The sequence below is a fragment of the Strix aluco genome, chromosome 4 (assembly GCF_031877795.1).
Source record: "Strix aluco isolate bStrAlu1 chromosome 4, bStrAlu1.hap1, whole genome shotgun sequence".
NCBI lineage: Eukaryota > Metazoa > Chordata > Aves > Strigiformes > Strigidae > Strix > Strix aluco.
Genome location: NC_133934.1, coordinates 54,778,715 through 54,783,416, shown reverse-complemented (window position 1 = coordinate 54,783,416; position 4,702 = coordinate 54,778,715).

The following is a 4,702-nucleotide window of genomic DNA, read 5'->3' as shown; positions in this document are numbered from 1 at the left end:
GGCATTTTCCCATGATAACCTTTAGTTTCTCCCTACTAGCAATTAAGAATTAAATTGCTTGTAAGGACATGACTTGCATCATTGAAGTGTTCTTACAGACAATTACTGGAAGGCCTCTGAAAATTCCCAGTGGTGGCCAGGGTGTTTCTCCTCATGTGGGCACCTGCAACAGAGATTCAGGACCATGGGAAAAGGGAACATAGAGGAAAGCAGAAGATGTGCCAGAACCAGAACAAGTTACAAGCAAAGGCTGCTGGCTGTGGGCAAAAATGACCAGGCAAAACCAAACCCTGGTCTGTATGTCAATACAACCCCTGTTTGCATTGTTAGCTCTCACATAGATCTGTAAATATGTATTGCTGTTTCTTCTACAGATTAAGGTCACTTGTCTCTATAAATTCTGAACAGGTATGCAATCAAATTGTGAATGTTCATTTTCATACTTACCATTATGCCAAAAATGCAGTGTTATTAGCATCTGTTTTATATGGTCTTTATTGCGAACTGCAGAGAGAAATGTTAGTGGGTCTCTCCAAGCTGCAAAAATAACAGTTCTCAGGAAAGATGCAAATCAGGGTAACTAGTATGTTTCCTAAATCTATAATATAAATATTGCATGATTTTTAGGAGTCTTTCCAGTTTGTTTGAAGATTACTGAAACTCAGACTATGCACAGTATTTCCTTTAGCGGCAGGAATTTTCTTCCATTATGGCAATCAGGCTCTGTTAAACCAGTCATGATTTCCTAAGTCTTAAGGAACAGTAAACAAATAGTATGTAATTATGTAACTGAAAATATTATAGTATATATAGGAATGGAAATAATGTCACAGAAGGAAGTTTCAACTCTAGCACTTCTTTAATTTTGAGAGATTGCTGTGTATGGGCAGTTCAGAGAAAGAGAGGAGTGTATGGCATTTCACAGGACTCAGAAAAACTAAGCCATTCCCCTGGACCTGCTCCTTCACAACACCTGACACTGGGCTGTGACTTCACAGGATCACAGACTGGCTGAAGTTGAAGGGACCTCTGGAGGTCATCTGGTCCAAATCCCCTGCTCAAGCAGGGCCACCTAGAGATGGCTGCCCAGGACCATGTACAGAAGGCTTTTGAATATCTCTAAGGATGTAAACTTGCCACATGTGTGCTTACTGTTTTGGCTAATGGCTACTGTGTAGCACAGTTGTAATCTTGTATGTGGATCAACACTGTTAGGAAATGAGAACCATAAATATTTCACGATAACAAACAAATGGAGAGAAACAGGAACTGGTTCTACTGCTGCTGCTCAGTACAGGGGGGTCTAGTGAGTACAGGCACTTCTGCTCATTTCCCCAGGCTTTGATCTGTCTCTCTTAGGCTTACATAATTTATCCCTTGCAAATCCGCAGTCTATACCCAGCCTTTCACAGTCCCTTAGATCCTTGCATCCAGCTACATTTTCTCTTTTCTCTCAATTTGCTGCTTCCTTCCCCTTAGTAAGCTCTGACTTCCTTTACAGCCAGACACAAATTAGTCACACAGATGTTGTCATGCCCACTTACCATTGGCTTCTGGCTTTCTTTATTCTTAGTTGTCCAGTCTTTTCTTTCTGGGTGCTATTTTTGTCTTGCTGTTTCCCCAGTCTCAGTGTTTCCTTGATACCCTGTATGATTCCTGTTCTTCTTATATCATTACTCTCATGTGCATTTTCCCCACTCATCTAATTCCTGTCTTGACTAAATTTTGCGTGTCCTACGCAAATACCCACACTCAACAGAAACTCAGACCCCAGTCCACTGTAGTTTCTCTTCATACCTCCTCTTCCTTGAATCCAATAGAATCACAGAATCATCTAGGTTGGAAAAGACCTTGAAGATCACCTAGTCCAACCATTTACCTAACATTGACCGTTCCCAACTACACCATATCCCTCAGCGCTATGTCGACCCTACTCTTAAACACCTCCAGGGATGGGGACTCCACCACTGCCCTGGGCAGTCCATTCCAACACCTAACAACCCGTTCTGTAAAGAAATACTTCCTAATATCCAGTGTAAACCTTCCCTGGCGCAACTTGAGGCCATTCCCTCTTGTCTTATCACACATTACTTGGTTAAAGAGACTCATCCCCAGCTCTCTGTAACCTCCTTTCAGGTAGTTGTAGAGGGCGATGAGGTCTCCCCTCAGCCTCCTCTTCTCCAGACTAAACAACCCCAGTTCCCTCAGCCGCTCCTCGTACGACATGTGCTCCAGACCCTTCACCAGCTTCGTTGCCCTTCTTCGGACACGCTCGAGTAATTCAATGTCCTTTTTGTAGTGAGGGGCCCAAAACTGAACACAGTCATCGAGGTGCGGCCTCACCAGTGCTGAGTACAGGGGTAAGATCACTTCCCTGTCCCTGCTGGCCACGCTATTGCTGACAAAAGCCAGGATGCCATTGGCCTTCTTGGACACCTGGGCACACTGCTGGCTCATGTTCAGCTGGCTGTCAATCAACACCCCCAGGTCCCTCTCTGACTGGCAGCTCTCCAGCCACTCCTCCCCAAGCCTGTAGCGCTGCTGGGGGTTGTTGTGGCCCAAGTGCAGCACCCGGCATTTGGCCTTATTGAAACTCCTACAGTTGGCCTTAGCCCATCGCTCCAGCCTGTCCAGATCTCTCTGCAGAGCCTCCCTACCCTCGAGCAGATCAACGCTCCTGCCCAGCTTGGTGTCGTCTACAAACTTAGTGACAGTGCACTCTATCCCCTCAATAGCTGATCCCTTTTTTCGAAAATCTTCTGGGATACCTTGCTCTTAAAAAGATCTCTATCCTGAATTTGTCACAGATGCAGCATTTTCAAGAACAAATTTCTTATGTGCAAGTTTTCAAAAGCTTATAACCTTGGACAGTTTGTCCTGTACCACAGTTCTCCATGCCCTCAGTTGTGCTGACACAGCTCTTTACTAAGCTACACGTTAAACCAGATCACTGAAGCTTCCAAAACAGAAGTGTTTGGCTGATTTGACATTTTCCCCAAGATATTTGGAGACAAATAGGATCAACATCATAGAAATTTTCAATCTCCACGTTAAAGAAATTAAAGCTTAAAAGCAGTTCCAAATGTTATCTTACAGTGCACGATGTTGGACAGCCTTAAATAAAAATCCCCACATAATACCTAGCAAGACAAGGCACATTTTATAAAGTCTTCTCTTTTATGTTCATTCAACAGCCCTGACTTTGCTGAGGAGCAAATCTATAGTTTAATGGTACAACCTGTAATGTTAGTAATCTTCTGAAATAACTGAGATTAGTGAACCAAGGAACATCTATAGAGTGCATGGTCTGTTGCCACTCAAGGAGTAGCAGGAGACCTGTTCCTTTCACAAATATGTGTTTTCTGGAGTATGTGCTTGATCTCAAATGACAAGGAAGAGACTGTATGCATTTTCTGCTTTCCTGTTTGCACTGAGGAAAATATCGTCAAAGTAGAATACAAGCTCTAAGAATTTGTGCTGGGAGGTATTCTGTTTGCCTACCTAATGAAAATGACTTGTGCACAATGACCCTGATGGTGTTCGGACTAGACAAAACCCCTTAATATTAAGAGTTTACTGAGAAAAATAGAACGGACTTCCAAGACAGGAACATATCACTGCTGTTTGATCTTACCAAACAGATGTAAGCAATGATTAAAATGCAACTTTTCAAAAAGAAAAGATGCAACAGTAATTGCTTTTTTTTTTTGCCAAGTCAGGAAAAGCCCTTAAAGACATGCGATAATTCACTGATATGGATGAGAATGCAAAGTAATTGTTTCTTACAGGCATTGGTTAATCATGGCAGATGAGAAGACCTACCAGTGTATATATCTACCTGTTCTCAAATGTGGATGAATGGTAACTTTATTCTCAGTCATATTTATATCTCTTTATATCTAAAAACTCAGCACAATCATTTATTAGATGCAATGATATTCTTGTGATGGTTGTGTTCTCATCAAAACTTCTAAAAAATTTCTCAACAGATAAGCAAAACCAAAAGAGGAAAACATACTGCCAATTTAATAGAAGGAGGTACTGGCCAGCCTATGAATATAAAGAAATATGAATTCTCTAATATCAATTTATACAGGACAGATAAATTATAGTGGAAATTTTTTTAAGCATAAAAAGGAACAAACACAAGAAAACCTACTGGCCAAAATACTCTGTAAATAACTAACTCCCTTCCCCTCCAACCCCAAATTCCCACACACATGCTGGTATTTTCCAATTCATTGTAACCAGGTGTTCTAATTTAAACAGGAACAGTAATTTTCACTGTATATACCTTTGCAATGAACATCCTACTCATCTTCTGTGTAAGTTACAGAGCAGAAGTCATTCACTGTGTGGTAGAGTCCTGTTTTCCAAGCTTTGTCCCAGTTTCTTTGTAAACTAGTATGGTACTTCATACCTATATTTAAACCAAAGCTGGATTATGATGAAATTTGATACATAACAGCACAGATGTTTTGCATACTTCCTCTTTCATGTATTTTCTAGTATTGGGCTCTCCATACTCATGTACATGTTCATCCTATTTCAACTGCTTCTCCTCACTTCTTTTTTATCAAGACTTCTTCCATAACTTTTCATCAAATTTCCCACTCCTTACTCAAATTGATGTCCATTATTTACCTCTCTTGTTGACATTTATGTATCCTCCTTATTAGAAAAAAGGCCTTCCTTTATTTTG